Source organism: Ambystoma mexicanum, chromosome 5p (genome assembly GCF_040938575.1).
Source record: "Ambystoma mexicanum isolate Mex_15411 chromosome 5p, UKY_AmexF1_1, whole genome shotgun sequence".
Lineage (NCBI taxonomy): Eukaryota > Metazoa > Chordata > Amphibia > Caudata > Ambystomatidae > Ambystoma > Ambystoma mexicanum.
In genome coordinates, this window is record NC_090930.1 from 1,366,351,216 (window position 1) to 1,366,372,026 (window position 20,811).

The following is a 20,811-nucleotide window of genomic DNA, read 5'->3' on the forward strand; positions in this document are numbered from 1 at the left end:
AAGAAACAGTGGTTGGCACGGCACGTGTTAATGGTGCCGAAAAGCCAGGGGGATTTGCGGTCCCGAATTTCTCTCAATACTTCCAAGCCGCCCAACTGAGTGTGATTAAGCAGTGGGTATGCATTTATTAATCTTTGGTGTCCCTTTGGCGAAGGTCCTTCGGCTGGCAAAAACAGGCCACAGAAAGGTGTTCAAAAGTAGTGGGTACTCCCATCCCCTACACACCTTAAAGCTGAAAAAGTCAGTGTCACCAGCACAAAGTGTTTCAGGATTCAGGTTCCCTTCATCAGGTGCAAGTCTACAATGTAATAGGACAGTATGTCAGCACAATATATAACAGTATACTTCTTTGCAAATTAAACAGCGATGTATATTATTCAGTACACAAATATTCATGTTATGGAGAACCGTGGATTAAAAAATTCTGAATTCATAGAACATTAAAGTAACTATGTTCCACTTCCTTTTTATACATGTATTTAGATGTAGATTTTTTTCATTCATTTTTTCAATCAATTTTTTCGCTGTTCTTTTTTCAATCACTTGGATGCTTAGCGGTTTGAGCCTTTAGCATTTTGTGATTCACTGTGAATGGAAAATGACAGATTGCTGTAGTCTTTTTCGCTATGTTTTGATTTTATTTCTTTTCTATCTAATAATTACATGTTTCACAACACTGAATACTATCTAATCATGTGGACTTCAAGGGTTATCTTCCTTACTATGGGATCTTGAAACGTGTTGTGCTGATGACACTACATATAAATAACAATGTGGACTACTGAACTATTGTGGAACTGAATAATTTCTACTTTCTTCATATAAACTGTAAAACCGATGGATGCTTCATATATATCTGTACAACTACAAAAACGTTGCCAATTTTGGCTGACTTTTTCAGCATTACGGTGTGACGAGATGGGAGTATCCGATACTTTTGGATACCGCTCTGTGGCAGTTGTATTTCCAACCTTGTGTCATTGTTGAGTTACCTCCCCTGCACCCAAACTTCCTTTACTTTATTTATTTTATCTTTGAATCAATTCTGTATATACGGTGTGCACCAACACTACTTTTCTGTACTTTAAAAACAGATAGGCCGGCAAGTATGCAGGTGTCTCAAATTTCTGCATTAATGGGGAAAGTTTGGGACACTTCAGTGTGACACAACAGGATCTCGTCCATCCCAGGCCCATTCAGTCCCCTGTCTGGCAACCCACAGATTACCCCAGGGGTGGGAGGTGCTGCCTTTAGTCGGTGGAGGGCTGCAGGGTGCATCCAACTCAGGGATTTGATGCACGAGCAAGAGATCAAGTCCTTTGAACAGTGCAAACCATGCTTTGGCCTGCTGGAAGGGGACAGACTCCATCCACTACTACCAGCTGCACCATTGGGCCTTGCACCCATCCATTAAAGTGGCAGCCACCAGACTATTGACCACTTTTGGAAAATACATTGCAACTCAATCGGGGGATTGTCACCTGATTTTGGCACTTTCCAAAATTATTTCTCAAGGCCTGGGGAACGGTATCTCCCCCTTAATGGGTAAATGGGAGGTAACGCTGGGCCAGGCCAGAGCCCTGGGGGAGTGGGAATTTCTCTGGGGTAACAACCCCAGATTAACCAGGTCTAATTAACTGAGAGAAATGTGGTAGAAGGTCCGCCTCCAGTGGCATTATACCCTGGTAATGTTTGTTTGTTTTATTATTTATAATGCGCAGTTATACCCAGGGGTATCAGGGCGCAGCATTTACAATAATATGCAAAGCTTAGTTACAAAATATAAAATGTACATGTTGGCAGAGGGAGAATATACAAAGCAGAAGAGGAAAACAGTCAATATATACAGTATATACAAATTAAAAAGTGGGCACACGAGGTTACACAGTGTGCGGATCGCATGAAGGGATAGCCTTGGCACTTAGCTATCTTGGTGGTCCTTCAGTGCAGAAGGGATGTGGCCTAGCAGTTTGGGCTAGACTGCCCCTTTTGGGGTGGGGCCAAGCCTGATTTGCATATGGTCTTTCCCTTCTGTAATGGCTTGGCAGGCGAAGAACGGTGGTCTGGAGGGTTGCCCAGAGCGTTGCCAGTGGTTAAGATTAATTCTAAACCTTCCAGCCATCACTTCTTTGTTTTTGCTAGGTCCTTCAGTTTCAGCCATGAGACTACCTTAGAACTGAAATTCAGGTAAGGCATGTCTACTCTAAGGTTGGGAGGCAAAGAGTTCCATAATTTGGCTGCTTTTTCCGGGAAGCTGTTACCTCCTATGGTGGCAAGTTTGAAGTTTGGGACAGAGAGGCAGTCTTTGTATGCAGTTCTGAGGGGTCTCGAGGAGGCTTGTCTATGTTAATCAAGTAGATCGGGGCGGCATTGTTAAGAGATTTGTAGGTAAGTGAAGCCGTTTTTAGGAGAATTTTATCTCTAGTGGAGAGCCAGTTGTTCTGTTGGTTGAGTCCTGAGATGTGCTCTCTTCTGGGGATGCCTAGGGCTGCTCTCAGGGCGTTGTTCTGGAGAGTTTGTAACTTGCTAGTGGTAGCCTTGGAGGTTCCCAGGTAAAGGGCGTTACAGTAGTCAAGGTGGGATAGTATAAGGGCTCTAGCGAGTGTGAGGCAGCTAGTGTCTGACAGAAATGGTTTAGCTGAGCGGATTAATTTGCACATATATGCAGATGAGGATGCCAGGGAACTCCGTTGTCTTTTGAAGGAAAGGTTAGAATCCAAGTAGAATCCTAATGTTTTGACCTCCTGTCCAACTTTGATATTGTTCCCATCTATCATGAATGAGTCGTAGGCCGGGCTGAGTTTCTTTAAACTGTGCGTAGTTCCCAGGATGATAAACTCCGTTTTCTCATCATTCAGGCATAGTCCATGAGTGGCCATCCATGCCTGGATGATGATGTACACCCTATTTAGCAAGGCCATATCCTTTCCATAATCTCCAGAAAGCGCAAGGAGGATCTGGGTATCATCTGCATAATTAGTGTAGGTGATACCGAGATGATCCAAATCATCGAAAAGGGGCTTGGTAAATATGTTGTACAGTGTGGGGGAGACGCAGGAGCCCTGTGGGACACCACAGGTAATGGGTATGGGGTCTGCTGCAGCTGTGGGAGAAAAGACCCTCATAGTTCTTCCGTTAAGGAATGAGGTGATCCATGTAATGGCCTCGGGAGAGAAGTGTGCTGCTGTGTGGAGATGTGAGCATAGGACAGAATGGTCGACCAAATGGAGCAAGGCAACTTGTCCTTTGTCCCTGAGTGTATCAATCTGAGCTTTCAGGTCGATAAGTGCAGTCTCAGTCCCAGTTGAGGGCGGAGCCCTGATTGTCTGGATCCTAAAAGGTGGTGGTCTTCCAGGCGCTTCTGTATTTGTACGTAGGCGACCTTGTCTAGGATTTTTAGTAGGAAGGGAACAGTCGTCATGGGTCGGTAATTGGTAGGTATGGCTGGGTCAAGAGTAGGTTTTTTTAGTAAAGGAAGTACCCAGGATTGTTTTAGATTAGTGGGGATGGAGCCAGTAGTGAAGGAGCCGTTGATCAGTTTAGTGATGAAGGGTGAAAGGTCACGGGCGGCATCTTTGATGAGCTGTGCTGGGCATAGGTCTCCCTGGCAATTGGAGGGTTTCAAGGACAAGATGATTTTTTCTACTTTTTTCTAATACTCCAGACGATGCATCTAGATGCTTCGGCAGAATGTTGGAGGGCCTGTAAGGGGATGGAGGATTGGGCCCACATCTGGTGGTCTTGTCTGTTACTATAACCCTTCTGGGGACAGGTGCAAGCTTCAATTCATAAAATGCTGAACACGTACCTGCCTTTGGGGATGGAAACGTGTATCCTATGCCTATGAGACAAGGAAAGGGTGAGGCAAAGCGGGCGCAATTCAAAGCATGTATGTTCCTAGTGCTGGCAGCGATATCGGTGTTAGGCCAAAAAATGGAAAAGCAGGGAGTCCCCCGGACCATGATTGGCTGTCCAAGACCTGGAAAATTCTGGCATTCGAGTGGGTTACCTATACAATTCAGGGGGACTATTTGAAGTTTAGGGAAGATTGGGGCATGGTGCTAACTTATCTCCACAGTGACTATCGCTATCACTTGTGCCTGCACAATCTGAAGATCTTGGACATTGTTTAATTGATCCATATCGGACTACTGTGCTAATGATAGGTGATTACCAATTGAGTGCTGGGGGGGTGCAGTTCCTGGGGGTGGGGGACAGCAGGGAGAAGGGAGGGGGAGGAGGAAGGGGAGTTCTGTATTTATTAGTATTGACAAAAATGCCAATAAACATAGTTAAAAAAGAAGGAAAAAAAAGTTCTTCATAGTTTGGAAAACTTGAGCCACAAGTAGGGTTTGACATTGGCATAGCATAATAGAAGGGTTGGAGGGTGCCATTGCAGCCGTTTGAAAGATGTATGGAATTCCCACAGGAGAGGGTGGCCTCAAGTTGGCGCTCTGTTTTCCAAAGATTCTTTTCTACTCAAAACCATAAAGCACTGAAACCATTCTGCCAAATTAACTGAAGTAGTCACCTTGTTATCTCCATCCTCCACTTCTACCCTTAATGGGCAACTTTGAAAAGACAAGACAGAGATCGTCTCTACTTGGTGACTCTTAACCCAACAACAAACGCTTGGCTGACATCTGCCTCCTTCTTGAAGACACTGACCTTGACATTCTCGCTCTTACTGAGACATGGTTCAATGCCAGCTCTGTCACCGCTTTTGACTCCATCCTACCTGACAGCTTTAAGATCATTTCCAAGCCTCAACCTCACTGTTCTGGTGGTGGGGTTGCCTTAATCTTCCCTGAGTGGGCTGCGTCTTCCATCTTACCCACTCGGCTCTACTCTTCCTTTGAGAGCTTGGTATGCAAATTGGTTATCTCTTCCTCCTCCACCCTGAGCATTGATGCCATTTACTGGCCTCCATGCGCTACCTGCCTGTTCCTCGCTGAATGGGATGATTTCTGTTCCTCCTTACTCTCAACCTCCTCCAACCTGCTGCTCCTGGGTGACTTTAACATCCAATTGGACTCCCCAGTCACAGCATCCACTCTTTTCTTTGACCTCTGCACTTCTCTATCCCTCTCCATTTTCCCTTCTGGTCCAATCCCCTCTGCTGGACACACTCTGGATGCCCTCATCCACTCCGACCTCCCTCTCTCATCTCCCCTGGCCACCCCTATCTCTTGGTCTAACCACACTCTTCTCTACTCCCACCTTGGTCCCTATGGCCTTGTGACCACTCCTCCAAAAGACCTGCCATACTCGTTCACAAACATCCATACGATGAAACTGCTGCCTTCACGTCCACTTGTATCCCCCTTGCACTCCCAACTCAGACTCTACCACCGACACTGCTCTCAGCATCCTCCACTTGTCCATCACTCTTGACATTCTTGCCCAAGTCATGAGGATCCGCTTGAAACCAGCCTATAAGCGCAACACTTGGTATGATTCCAAACTTGCAGACGTGAACCGACAGTGCAGATCTGCAGAACGGAAGTGGCTAACCTCAGGCTCATCCTCTGACAAATTGGCCTGCCGCCTGCTCCAAAGGCAATACAGACTCTCTATCCGTGCCAAGAAAAGGGCCCACATTCAGGCACGGGTATCTGCGCAGTCAACAACACGGCTGAACTTTTCAAAATCTGCAGGGAACTTGCCAACCCTTTCGCAGTATCCTCCTTCCCTATTCCTTCTCAGGCCCTCTGCAACACACTCGCCACTCACTTCACCACCAAAACTCAGGACATCCTGAACAGCCTTGTCACTCACTCTCCCAACCCATCCCTCAGCCCCTTGCCTACCTTGGCCACTCACCCTCCTCCTTCCTCCTTCCTCCTTCTCCGCCCTTGACTCACCGGAAGAAGTCACCAGAGTTGTCCGCTCCGTGAAGGTCTCTTCCAAACAGGTTTTCCCTTGCTCATCCAGAACCATCAAGGACAACATTAGCTCTTTCGCCCGTTCACTCGCTGATCCCTGTAACCACTCCTTTGCTACAGGTTCTTTCCCTTCCTCCCTCAAGCATTCCATTGGGTGCCCCTTCCTTAAAAAAAAGTCAGCAGACCCTTCCTGTCCAGCCAACTACCGCCCTATCTCCATCACCTGCTTTGTGGGTAAACTGCTGGTTGAAGTTGGCCCTGGCCGAACTGAACTCTCAAATTGAACTCGTTGATGGCCTGCACGGCAATCAGTCTGGATTCCGAGCATCCAGAGGAGGCACGGAAACTGCTCTTCTGAACACCTGCGAACAACTGCTTGCATCCCTGTATTCCAACTCCGATGATGTCCTCATCCTTCTTGATCTCTCCTCTGCATTTGACACGGTCAACCACTCCATCCTCATACAAAGGCTCCATGACACCCTTGGTATCTCTAGCGGGCAATGGACAGTCTGACCTCAGTCCTAACTGACAGCTACTCCCTAGTCATCCTGGGCACCTTCTCCTCTCCTACTTCCTTCTCCACCTGTGGTGTCCCCCAGGACTCTATTTCCCTCACCTTGGCTCTTTAACATCTACCTTACTCAGCTGGCACTGCTCATCTCCCCCAGTTTCCAGTATTATGCTGACGAAACACAACTCTTTTTTTCAAACTTCCTCCTGACCATCTTGCACCTTCCATCATCCTTGACTGCCTTTCTGTCATCCAGGCCTGGTGCACTTCCTATGATCTCTGCCTTAATGCCAGCAAAACAGAGATTCTCCTGATTGGGACTCCTGCACCGACTTCTTCCCTTCACTCTGGCCTTCTTCCATGGGCTGCCTGCTGCCTCTTCTGAAGCCAGAAACCTCAGAGTTATCTTCAACTTCTCTCTCTACTTCCTCCCTCACACTCAGGACATTGCCAAGAAGTCCCACTTTCCGTTCTTCCTTCTCAAAGGAATTCACCTTTTCTCACCTTCCCCCAGAAGCTCAATGTTACCTGATCTCTTGTTCTCTCTAGGCTTGACTATTGCAATAGCCTCCTCCTGAAACTACCTTCTAACACTCTGCAATCCCTCCAGCTAATCCAGAAAACAGCAGCAAGACTTATCCTTGGCCTCAAGCCCAGGGACCACATATATCCTACCCTAAAAAGTCTTCACTGGCTCCCGGTTGTTTTACTGATTACATTAAAATCTCCCTGTATCATCCACAAGGCTGTCTGGGGCCAGGGACCACACTATCTGCAAACTTTTTCTTACTAAATATTCCCCCTCTAGACCAGTGCACTCCTCTGGCACCAACTCCTTGTGCGTAAAGCGTTTCGCTAAACAGGGGACAGGAGGTTGATCGCTTTCCTCAGCTGGCTCCCTTCTCTGGAACAGCCTCCCTCTCCCTCTTTGTCTTGAGCAGGACTTTGTTTAAATTCGGGAAGATCCTCAAGACCTTCTTCTTTACCACCTACTTCCCTCACTCTCTCCTCTACTAATCTCACAGTTGCTTGTTTGGTGTTCAGGGCCCTTATGCATCCTCGGGGCCCTGACCTCTCACACCAAATCGCTGCTGCTTCTGCCTATCCTCAGTACTTGCCTTGCGTCACCCTCCTCCCATGGAGGCTTGCACTTACCTTACATTGTACTTCACGTGTTGCTCACCCATGAGCACCCCAGCACCTATCCCATTGCCTTTCCCTTCTGCACTTGTACGTTCTGAACACTCACAAGGCATAGTATGTTCGTCCCCCCACCCCAACTGTATTTAATTTTATGTTATGTATTGTAATTGTTTCTCATCCCTTGTCCCTTCCCTGTTGCCCTGTGGGCACTTTGAAACAGTATTTACTTCCTGTATAAGCGCCTAACAAGTGAACAATAAATGAATAAATACATTTCTTTAGCTGCTTGCTTGGATCTCCCACTATGATTGGAATACACTAGAAAGACTTGCACATCCTTGTTGCTCTGTGCCCTATTTGCTCTTCTGAGGATCATTTTCACCCTTGGCATTTGACTTGACAGAGCATCCATGCATTCTATGTTCAGCTTTTTAAGTGAGGCTTGCTGGCAGGGCTCAACTCTGCGTCTGCCACAAGGGGGGACATCACCTTGTGGAAGACTACAATTTCGTTCAAGTGTCTGTCTATTACGCATTTGGTCTTGTAAGGAGCCGTTTTAGCCCAGTTGATACATGCTATGGCCTTTCCATCCTCTTTGCAGCAATGACACCTGTGGCAGTAGCCATGTCTGGCGAACATGGCACTTACTGTTGCAGATTATCAACTACCATATATTGGTTTGGTTCACCAAGAGGGCACTCCGATATAATGGCCTCTGACATTCAGTTCCACCCTACAGTTCAAACAAGAAACAGGCTAACTTAGTAATCAATATTTTGTCCTATTAAAGTAAAATTATAGGAAAGCAGGTCCCCAAGCATTAGGCAGGGGAAGTCCCACAATATTTCACAATCACAGGCAGCCTATCTACAAAAACAAAAATACCCTTCCTGTGAAAATCTCACTATTTTCTACACACATACAACTATTTACATAATCAAACCTATGTATTTGGAGGGCGCTAGAGAGCCGACCATGATGGCCGCATCTTTGTGAGCTCCCGCGCGGCCCTGAATGAATCCTGCCTAATCCTGATTGTTCTGTAGTATTGCCGTCCCAATCCTATATCGATTACCACTGCTAATGGTATAACGGTAGCAAAGGTGGAAAAGAACTGAGCCCAGAGACTGCAGCAACCCAAATCCCACCCTGCGATCCTGCTCAACAAACAAGGCCCAGTCAGCCCGCGGGCACCCAACGGTCTCCCCACAGCCTTGCGGTGGCCAACCTGGGAGTGGCGACTGAGCTCAACACGGAGCAGGGGCTGAAGAGCGGAAACACACTGGCACACCCCGCCCCTGGCACCGGCAAGCCGAGTGTCACTTAGACTTGCCTTCGCCCCGGAGACACAGTGGCGAAGAAGGGGAGAAATGGATCTACACCAGGCGGGATTCCCACACCACATGGTCGGACCGACCCACAGACCGGCAGCTCCAGAAACCGTGACCCCAGCGCGTGCCTGGGTTCCCCCTGACCGAGGACCACACCCCGCTATGAGTGACCACTGCAGAAAGCCAGACTATCCCAACAGACTAGGCGCAGTGATCGAGGCAGCCCGCCGGCCCCGGGGGAGCCCGAGGCGATGCAGCACCCCAGCATCGGTGTGAGGAGTACGGGATCCCCGGCGGCAAACGGCCTCCTACACCTACCAGTTTCAAGATCCTCCTCCAAACTGCAACGAGAGGCAAACACCGCTGGGCCCGACACTGAGGCCAAAACCGGTGTGGAAGAGGGAAATCGAGACGAATCGTAACGGAACCTCGACATCCCCAGGCCCTTCCACACAGCCAAAACATCCGACTAAGTGCCCCAGGCAGCGGACCCTCAAAAGCGGCTCCATTAAACAACTGCAGGCACACGCGGCGAGCCACAAGGACCCCTTCACGCCACGCAGGTACAGTACACGCTTGCTAACAAACAGCGATGCATACTTAATGGCAACAACAGGGAAACAGCACGCTATATCCTGTGATTACACTGCGCACTAGGAAGCTGCATCTGCTTACTGAAATACTGAACTAACAGCTACTGAGGCGCAACAAACCCGATCACGCAGCCATAACCATAGACACCCGCGATATAGAGGGGGAAGCTCCGGAGGATTCCCAATCTCAAACACTGCCAGAACCGACAAGACAGTCCAGTGGGAGATGTATACCTCAAACAGCAGCACTCACCGTAAATGGAGGAGATAATCAACTCAAAAGTGCACAGGAATACCACGTTAACAGCCAATATCCTATAATAGTACCATCAAGACTGCATCATAGCCCCTGCACACCACTTGACTACCCGAGTGACATAAGCCAATATAGGAGCACCTGCTACTTAATCTACCACCAGTCACCACAACGAACGCCACTCATCCAGAGTGCAGCCTTCCAGCGGAGGGGCAAACACTGTGCGGAGGGCGAACCATCCATCCCCCACCTTATATCCGTGGCTCAAAACGCTACTTAGCAGCAGCTGAAAAATGCACACGGTCATTTGCCCTTGCATAAGCAGTATGGGGAAGACGGACAAATCACAGCGGAAGCTGAATTTAGAGGCTGACTCGGCGCCTAAAACACCCAAACTAACCGGCGAGCCAGATCCCCCGACACATGAAGCAAATCAAGGAGAAGATAGCTCTCACCCCATGGATATCAGGGAGCTTCTTCTCGACCTGAACCTGGAATAGGAAATCTCGACAATAAGATGGATGGCCTATGCTCCAAAGTGGACCAATTGCAGCATCGACTTGACAACCATACAGAACGCCTAAATGAGGTAGAACAATGGGTGTCCAATCTTGATGACGGCACGATGGCCTTAGTAGCCAGAGTGTCGACACTAGAAACTCAGATGAAATTGCCCGATGCACGGAATGAAGATTTGGAAGGACGCTCCAGGTGAAACGATATCAGGATTGTCAGGGTGAGAGTACATCAGCTACAAACAAAAATGGAGGACTATGTAGAAGCGATGTGTACAAATCTCTGAGGGACCAAGGCCCTTTTGCGCCTATTTGTCATCGAAAGAGCCCACAGAATCCCAACAACAAAACCTATTCCAGGGGCCCCTCCCCATCCAATCATCGCAAAACTACTCGATTGTAAAGATCGGGACACAATACTCCGACCTGAAAGAGAGAAAGGAGAGCTGCAACATGACGTTGACACTGTTCATTTCTATCCGGACTTCTCACCCGCCGTTCAAGCTCAAAGGAGATCCTTTACAAGCATTAAATAAAGGCTCTGAGACAACCAAATAACCTACTCAATGCTTTTCCCAGCCCGGCTTAGAGTACAACACTGTTTGAGAATCCAATTCTTCCAGACACCCGAAGAAGCAAGCTCGTACCTAGACCGGGCAGGATGCAGCACATTGAACAATAGCCAAGCACCCGCCCAGAGAGAAAGAGCTCAGAGAAATCCACTGTAGTCAGCCAGCGCCATTGGAAAACCAACCAATAAGCAACGGTAATCTCACCGGAACACAACATTAGAGTAAAACACCCCTGGGCCACGCGCCCTGGGAAGCTCCTAGTGCCCCTTGCACAGCAAAGTTAAATTCCACCAGTTAAATGTTAAAGATGGGGAAATAAAAACGAGCAAGTTGGGGGTTGCTTGTGTGTTGAAAGTATTACGTACAAGTTGACAATCACTAAGTTGAGTGGGGGTTGCCACGTTGTAAACAGTTAATCGTTTCAGACATGCACCGAGCGTGGCACGGCCTCCACCACCCAAACGTACACAAACCAAGCTACCGGAATTTGGCCAGGTACTCGCCAAATCTCCAAGGAATACTGGACTGCACCCGAGAACATAACAAACCTCCGGAATCGCAGCTGCAGAAACAATACCAGACCAGTGCATTCAACTTAGCAACATGGAACATCAGGGGAGGCAATCAGCCGACCAAAACACGAAAAATATCCCAATATCTGCGCAGGCACAAGATCGATGTGGCCTTGCTCTGAGAAACACACCTACGCCCGACCTCACAAAACACCTGGGCACGAGACTGGGTCTGCCACAGATACTTCTCATATTCCTCCTATGCCAGAGGGGTCGCAATCCTCATTAATAAGAAAACAAAATTCGAATTAATACAGACCCAAAAAGATCCTGAAGGCAGATCGCTATTGGTATGTGGAATTATAGACGGAGAAGAAGTTATCCTTGTGAACTCCTACGGCCCAAATACAGACGGAACAAACCATTTCGACAGGGTGATGACTCATCTAGAACTAAGCAGAAAATCCACGATCATCTGGGGCGGGGACATGAACACACCACTAGATCCCACTGTTAGGCAGAATCCTGTGCAGTGCCCTTGGGGACCACTACACACGATTAAGACCACAGGTGGTAATACAAGTTTTACCTTTGGTACAAGCCTGTACTACTAAGTTATAGTGGTAGCAGTAGCAGAGCAGCCAGGCTTATCTCAAGAGTATATGAGCAGTAGCAGAGATTACACAAAGGGACCACAATTACTGTGACTCAAGCAAACACTGACTCAAGGTTTCAGGTAAAAAATATAAGTACATTTATTTTTAAACCATCAGATATAAACACAACACTTCTATTAACCTTTAAACAAAACCACACGTTAAATATACACAACTAACCAATTCACTTTGTACAGTATGTCCAAGGCAAGTACCCTGTGTTTGAATGAACCAGTGTTATGAACAAAACATGATACCGTGGATACGGTTGCGATCACTTTTTGACAGTTCGGTCTACTAAATAAAAGCGTATCCGTGACATGAAATGCTACTGGGGCAAAAACACACTTAGCACCTGAGATACCCAGAGGGAGTTGGAGGCAAAAATCGCAGGCAATATTTAGATTAGGCAGACAGCATCGAGAAACATTCAGAAACAGGAGTTCAGAAGTCAAAGGGCCGGGGGTTAAGTGACACCGGAGACCTGTTGCCGAAGATCACACCATTAGACAGTTCACGATTCAGCATAGCCCAAAAGTACTTTGATATTGTCAATGTACGGAAGCTAAAGTTATAAGAAGGAGGGAAGACAAGGACGAGCCTTGAGGATGAAGAAAAGGGATTCCCCCAGTTTCCTCGAGCAGAAAACAGTACCTTATTCCAATGGTGCAGCTGGTGCCCTGGCAGTTGTTCCTGTTGGTTTCCCGCAGACCTACTATTCCTGGAGCTTCGTTGTGAAGGACGACGTCTGAAGGGGGTCTGCACCACACAGGAAAGAAGCCGGCAGCAGCGACAACGAATAAAAGGTGCGCTCCTTAAAAACAGGAGAGGCTCGGCAGGCGGCTATCCAGACCACTACAGCAGTGTGCAGCGATTTCGACCACGACGGAGACCTCTGTCTGAAGATGATGAGCTGGTTATCCCCACCAGGCTCAAGGGAAGAAAACTGCGGACTGGATCTTGCCTTAGTCGTCGAAGGGTAGATAGCTCAGGACTGCAGCAGGGCTTCACTGTGACGGGGTAGTTGCAGCAGCCGTCGTTCTCTCTGCTTCTCTTCGGTTCCTTGTAGTTCCAGATGCACAAAACCCCAATTCACACAGCCTGGCTGTCAATCACGCAGCAGGGGGGGTTGTCCAGCCGGGACAACCACCTCAGCCAATCGTGGCAAAGTGAGACTTGGGTTTCCTAGGATACCCTGTGCAGGGGGTGACTACACCCCTTCCCCACATTCAGTCTACCTAGACACCCAGGCGCCAAGAGGAGGGCTTCTCTGCAGAAGCCCATCAAAAGACAGTGAACAAAGAAGGCGAACCTAGTTTGCAGTGCAAAGTAAAACACAAGAAGGACTTTAACAAAAAGAAATGGCGAATAAACCCAACCGGAGCCAAAAGAAAGACGATTTGGTCAAGCGAGTTTATGCTTAAGGCTGTTAAAATAGCCAAAAGTATTACCACGTTTATCTAATATAATCGCGGTAGAAAAGTTAGGGTAGATGCCACTGCCACCAGCCAAGTCTAAATGTTAAGAGCGAAACAATGCTCAGGGAGGTACAGACAGAAAAGGGGTACAGATTAGCCCTTTCCAGTACTCCATGTAAGATGGGGTTTACTGGGTCTGTGGTAAAAGTGACTATGTAAAGTAAATGGCAACTTTACCTTTCTCTGGGGGACAGTAGTCGGCCCCAGCGAAATGGAGTCAGAGGGCAGTCTAAAAGACAACCCTGGGTTACTACACTGAGGGTACTGTGTAACCCATACAAGAACAGGGGCATCTGGAGTGGTGTGCTCCAGTGCCCATGATCACACAATGAGTAAAAACACATAGGCCAAAACACATGTAAGAGTGAAAAGGGATGTACACTCTTACCAGGTGGAAAAAATAAACTCCAGAAATCCAGCAAAGCTGCTGGGGGACTCACTAGGTGAGGGAAATTAGCCCTAGAAAGAGAATTCTCCCTAACACCTACCAAAGACAAATCCCACAATCTGGCGATAGCCCTCTCCAAGGCATTCATGCAAATCGCAGAAATATGCAAAACCTACGATGTGAGCGACTGCTGGAGATGTAAACATCGTGAGGAACGAGAATACACGTATTATTCCTGGGTCCACATGACTAATTCGAGACTGGACTACCTTCTCGTGTCTTCACACAGCCAGCTCGAAGGAGGGGAATGTCGAATTCTCCCCAAACCCTGTCTGATCACTCAGCAGTGACCCTCGAATACAACACGTTGCTCGCCAAGAATATTAAACCTCACTCGAGATTCAAACCAGACGCTCTAAAAGACCAAGTTTTTGCAGATGAGCTCTAGGCTGAAATACTGAGCTTTATCGAGACCAATCAAGGCTCAGTGGCATCCGCAGGTGTTCTCTGGGAAACACTGAAGTGCTACGTCAGGGGGATATGCCTAACAAAAGAAAATGGGATCCTAAAACTAATAAGGAGCGAACTGACCCAGAGTGAAGCCCGACTGAAAGAACTTGAACAGACACTCTCATCATCCAAATACTCTCAAGTCATGGCAGAGCTCAAAACCGAACTCGAAAAGTTCAGAGCCACAACAGAAAGAGAGGTGAAATTCCTTGCCAGAAACCACACAATACGCCAGTACGGTGAAGGCCAGAAACCTGGCGCCCTCCTTGCTAGACATGTGACAGCGGAAAGAAAGCCTACAACGGTCGACGCAATACTAGATCAATCAGGAAATCCTATATACTCTGAAGAAGGAATAGTTGAAACCTTTGGCAAATTTTATCAAAAGCTATACGACTCCCACTACGCCGCCGCCACCGCTGACCTAGTCCATTACCTAGATGACCTCGAACTGTTCTGGACAAGCTCAGACCTTCGCGAACCTCTCAATGAGCCCATCACTGCAGAAGAGATCCTCAAGGCAATTAAAGAACTACCAAACATAAAAGCGCCAGGCCCTGACGGCCTAATCAGAGAATTCTATAAACATTTAGCAACTCTTCTAGTCCCATTCCTCCTACAAGTATACGACGAAGCTCTCATCAAAGGAGAACTACCGCCCACTATCTACAGAGCCAATATCATACTGCTACTTAAACTAGGAAAATCGACAGAGGTATGCACATCACACCGACCCATTTCCTTGATAAACCTGGACAATAAAATATTGGCAAACATCCTGACAAAAAGACTACTTCCTCTGATGCCTGCCATGGTACTAGCCGATCAGGCAGGATTCATACCAGGCCGGAACACTTCGTACGGTGTCAGGAGAATGTTCTGCGTCATCGAAGCCCTTCAACCGGAAAGCCAAGTGTTGGGGATAATTCTCATGAATGGTTAATTTCCCTTACCTACTGAGTCCCTCAGCAGCTTTGCTGGATTTCTAGGATACGTTTTTTTTCACCTGGTAAGAGTGTGAGCCTTTTTTCACACTCTTACATGTGTTTTGCTATGTGTATTTCTACTTTTTGTGTGATCTTGGGCACTGGAGCCTCACCTACTCCATGGCACCATATTCTTCCATGTGTGTTACACAGCACCTTCAGTGCAGTGACACAGGGTTGTCTTTTAGACTTCCCACCAAATCCATTTTCTAGGGCTGACTACTGTCCCTCAGAAAAGATAAAGTTGCCATTAACTTTATTTAGTAACTTTTACCACAGACCCAGTACACCCCATGTTACATAGAGTATTGGAAAGGGTTAAATCCTATACCTTTTTGTCTGTGCCTCTTGGAGCATTGTTTCGCTCCCTTTACATCAAGACTTGGCTGGTGGCAGTGGTATCTACCCTATTTTTGTATACTGCGGTTATCTTAAATAACCATGGTATTGTTTTAGGCTATCAAAGTAGCCTCAAACATAAACCCGCTTGACCATAAATATTTTATTATGATCCTGGCTGGGTTTATTTGCCATTTCTTTTTGTAAATGTCTCTCGTGTTTTTCTATGTGTGCCAAACCAGATTTGGTCCCTTTGTTAATCGCCTTTTTGCGGGCTTCCACACAGAAGCCCTCCCTTAGGCGCCTGAGAGTCTGGGTAGGCAGGATGTGAGGGAGGGGTTTTAGGACCCCTGCCATGGGTTCCCTTGGTAACCCAAGTCACACTCCTGTTTGATTGGCTGTGTGACTGTCCTTGCCAGGACAGCCACCCTGCTGTGTAATTGACAGCCAGGCTGTATGAATGGGGGAAAACTGAATAAAAAGCAGGTCTCTGGGACTGGAAGAGCAGAGTCGCCACTGGAACGAAAGAACCAATGAGGAGCTGACGGAAGAGGATCCCTACAATGACTGAACCGCCCAATGAAGCCCTGCTGCAGGTCTGAATCTTCAGAATCTGACGACAGAGAAGATCCTCCAGGAAACTTCCCCCCTTGAGCTGGTGGGACTAACCAGCTCGCCCAAACTGCAAGCCAGGACCCCTCCTCTGGTCGGATTTGCTGTACAGAGCTACAGTGGGCCGGATAGCCAGGAAGGTCGGACCCTGCTTGGGTTCTAAGGAGCGCAGCTTTTATTTGTAGCTTTGCTCTGCTGCTGGCTTCTTTCCTGGGTAGTGCAGGTCCCTCCAGTCTTCCTACTTCTGATCAGTCCGACAGTCGCTTCAGGAACGTGAGCCTGCAGGAACTACCAGGAACATCTGCCTCAGCTACAGTGCCCGCTCAGTTTTAAGGTACTGCACAAATCTGTTTTTTTGTTTAGTTCAGCCGCGTTGAAAGTGTTTGAAATCATTCTCCAATCCGAGGGCTTGTCCTCCTCTTCTCTTTGAGCTACCTTTTCTACCAGCCAACCTCGTCCGGAAACCGTGCCACGAGCTTTACCGCAAACTACCCTGGACTGTATTATCTTGAGCAAAAGACTTTTGACCCATTGACTTTGCCCTAAGCCTTTTCTATCTGATTTTATCATTGTAGTTTCTCTTGTTCGATTGCCCTGTGCACTTACCTGTTGATGTGATTCAATTTCAGTTAACTTTGTCTTTCCCTCTCTTTTTTAATTGCTGAAGTGCCATTTTGCTCCCACTTCATTTTGTGAGCTTAACTTGTCTGGAATTTATTGGGTGTTGTGTGGTGTATTAAGAGTGTGATTTTAAGACTGCTTATATTAGTGTAATGTTATACAACTGAAGAGTGAAATAAATGTATATTCTTTAACTTGAAAACCTTGAGTCAGTGTTTGCCTGAATCATAGTAATTGCTGTCCTTTTTGTAACTATTTGATACCGCTCACTTACTCTTGAGGTAAGTCTGGCTGCTCCGTTACTGCTACCACTTTAACTGTGTAGTACAGGCTTGTACCAAAGGTGAAATTGTACTGTCACTTGTGGTCTTAATTGTGTGTGGTGTTCCCAAAGGGTACTGCATAAAATTCTGCCTAACACCAGGCAATTGCGATACTCCTTGATGCAGAAAAAGCCTTCGACTCAGTCGAGTGGCCCTTCCTGTTTTCAGTGCTGGAACACATGGGCCTTGGGAAGCGGTTCATCCAATGGATTGCACTCCTGTACAAACATCCAACGTCGAACATTGTCCTTGGAAACACACAATCAGCTGACATCCACCTACGAAGGGGGCCAAGGCAAGGATGCCCATTGTCGGCATTACTGCTTGCCCTGGTCATGGAACCATTGGCCTCTGATCCACGACTACACCACCTCCTTAGAGGCCTCTCAATAGGACTGCACAGGCTGATCATATCCCTATATGCCAATGACGTTGCCCTGTTACTACTCGATCCGGAGGAAAACCTGAATCCTACAATGCATGCTGTCTTAAACTTTGGCAACGAACTGTTGGATTTAGATATCCCATCTCATGCTATAGGAAGGGTCACAGGTTGGAATTGGAAGGAGTTGGATATCACATCTCATGCTATAGGGAGGGTCTCAGGTTTGGTATAAGAAGCATTGAGATATCACATCTCATGCTATCAGAAGGGTCTCAGGATAGGAATGGGAAGGAGTTGGATATCACATCTCATGCTATAGGAAGGGTCTCAGGATTGGAATGGGAAGGATTTGGATATCACATCTCATGTTATAGGAAGGGTCTCCGGATTGTTATTAGAAGCACTGAGATATCACATCTCATGCTATCGGAAGGGTCACAGGTTGGAATTGGAAGGAGTTGGATGTTAGGAAAGATTTCGTAATTGTAGGTAATTTTCCTTCCATGTGGCAACCCCTAAACTTTTTGCTGTTGTTTTTCACCTTGTTCTCGACTTTGCCAGAGAAGTGCAGCCTTCTGCTGCACTCCTCTGGGCTTTCGCTCCTTTTCTTACGGGGAAACTGACATGCCCTTAAGACAGTCAGTACCGGGGAACGCTGTTTCCCGTAGTTTCTTTTATCATGTTGCGGCTTTAGTGCAACATGACACAAGAGGGCACTGTAAGCTAAGTTACAGCTCTCTTGGGTCTATAGCCTTCTACAGGCCCTAGATACTCGTTTAGGATTGTATTTGATCGGTGCAAGTAATTCAGGGACGGGAATGGTGGCAGCGATCGTTTTCTTGTGTTTTGAGCTCCTTTTGGCGTTCTAAGCGCGTTTTTCGCGCTTAACCCAAAATGGTGGCCTGGCTCCCAAAATGGCCAGTCCACGAGGCTCCTTTGTCCTGTCCGCTGACCGTCTTGCTCCCTTCACCTTCCCCAGGTCGAGCCGACCCGGGGCCTTCCTTATTTGGGCATGTACTTTCCCACGAAACACGGATGCTTTCGCGGGCTTCTACATGTCTTGTGTGTGCCTCCAGGGTGTGGGCTGGGATGTCTGGCCCCAATACACATCCTGGGTGCCAGAGAGTCTAGGGTGGTGTGAATGCCTGGGACCACCGTGGTCCGTGATTGGTCCACGAATGGTGTGAGTGTTGATGAGCGGATCTCCCATTGGGTCCCCTCCGTTTTGGCGCGAAGGGAACCGTGGATAAGAGGGGGCTGGAAACACCACTACCATGTCGATCTCCTGAGTTCTCACGAACGCAGGAATACAGGAGCCAAGTATCCTGCAACCAAGAGGCTGGACCGAGGAATCGCTGGTGACCCGCTGAAGGACTCCTCCTCTGCACTGCTGTCGCCTTGTGAAACCCTTTTCACCTTTGATCGAACCAGAAGGCCTGTACTGGTACTTCGACCCTTGGAATAGCGGGGACAGCTATTCTCGGCATCTTCACCATCTCCTGCCAGTAAGCCTTAGGAAGCGTCTCTGGGCCATCCAGTTGACTGACCAGCTTACACGGGAGTCTTGCTCTGTAACCGCCGCCAGGTTGTGTAGTATTTGAGTCCTTGTCACTCTCACACGCTTCGTACACTTGGCGTTCCCAGGTCGGAAGTGAGTAGTGTACATTTGGCTCAGATACACACGGCCGCTCCGTTGCCCTGCTGTGGTAACAAACTGTGCAGGTTTCTTCGATTGGGACGTCTTTTTACTCAACACGACGACGAGGCGTTCCCTGCTCTTCTGAACCTGCCAGCTGCTGAAACTGACGCGGAGAAGCCTGGGTCTGCTTGCATCGGGGACCGGTGAGTAGCATAGCTAGGATCTGGTCGCCCTCCTGCAGGAGCCCATTGCTTTTCCCCGCTGTGTAAAACAGCACCCTTGTCCGTACTCGCGCTCTGCTTCTGCCCCCTGTGGAGGCTGCGCTTGAGTCGCGGAACCTGTTCTTCTTCTGTTGTGCACTAAACTGAACTGCCTGACTTCCTCCGAAGAGCTTCTCCTTTTGCCGGTTGGCACCAGCGCGTGCAGGTACTTTGAGCACAGGGCTCCACTCTTCGCAGGGTTCGGACTTCCATCTAGTTGGGTGCCTGTGAAGGCGAACTGAGTCTAAAGCATTGCAACGCACTGCCTGTTTTCCTTCCCTTTCAGGTGGACTACACATTTTGTGCGTATAACGCTTGCGACTGTCGTATTTGTATATATATTGTGTTGATATGGTATGTGTTGGTTTAATATTGTGATATTGTGATTTTCTCGCTACGGTCATTGTTTTAAAGGCCTTAAAATAAATGTGTATATATTTTTAATATAACAACTGTTTGGAGTAGTTTGTAAGTGATCTTGCTTTGTGTGCTCATTGCGGGCTTTCAGTCACCCTCACCCCTCTTGAGACCTAGTCTTGACCGCCGTGATCGCTACCTTGATTGGTCTGGCTTGTCCAGAGGTTACCCTGTTCCAAGTAATTAGGTTGGCCTTCTGAACTTCTGCGCCACCAGGACAGAGTTCAGAAATCCGTCTTAACAAATTGGTGTACAGCGGTGGGATACGACTGACGGCCAACACCCAAGAGTTTTCAGATGACTTCGGATTCAGATGGCAACAAACAAATGTCAGGTACCTGTGGATATTCCTATCCAGATCCAGCCGCGGCGTCATGCGGGACAACTACGAGAAAGTGGTTGACAACATTCACAACAAAGTAAACAGATGGAAAGTTCTCCTTCTAACACTTTGGGGCAGAGTCTCCCTGGTCAAGATGATCGTCCGTCCCAAACTACTTTACCTGTTCTCAAACATTCCACTGGTACTGAGACAATTTCTACACCACATTAAAAGCGTAGTCCTCGAACTACTGTGGGCAGGGAAGGCAGCGAGAGTGGCATACACCACACTGACTCTTCCAGTGACACAAGGCGGTCTGGCTCTCCCCGACCTGGAACTTTACTACTGGGCCGCTCAAGCACAATTCATTAGTCACTGGTATGCCACGCACTTCATTAGACCTCATGCCCAGATAGAGCTCTTGCACCCCCTTCCTACTCCGACCAGTGATTTTTGGTCAACTACAGACACCACACGCACCAATGAACATTGTCGCAACCACACACACTATCTGGAGGAAAATGGCATCAACGGAAGAGATTCAAGTCAGATAC

The 20,811-nt window shown here is 47.8% G+C and overlaps 1 protein-coding gene across 1 annotated transcript in view; it reads left to right on the plus strand.

Annotated features, from left to right (window-relative positions):
* Window positions 1–20,811, plus strand: part of TRIO (trio Rho guanine nucleotide exchange factor) — a 3,834,156-nt gene that overhangs the window by 1,957,184 nt on the left and 1,856,161 nt on the right. The gene's annotated exons all lie outside the window — the stretch shown is intronic.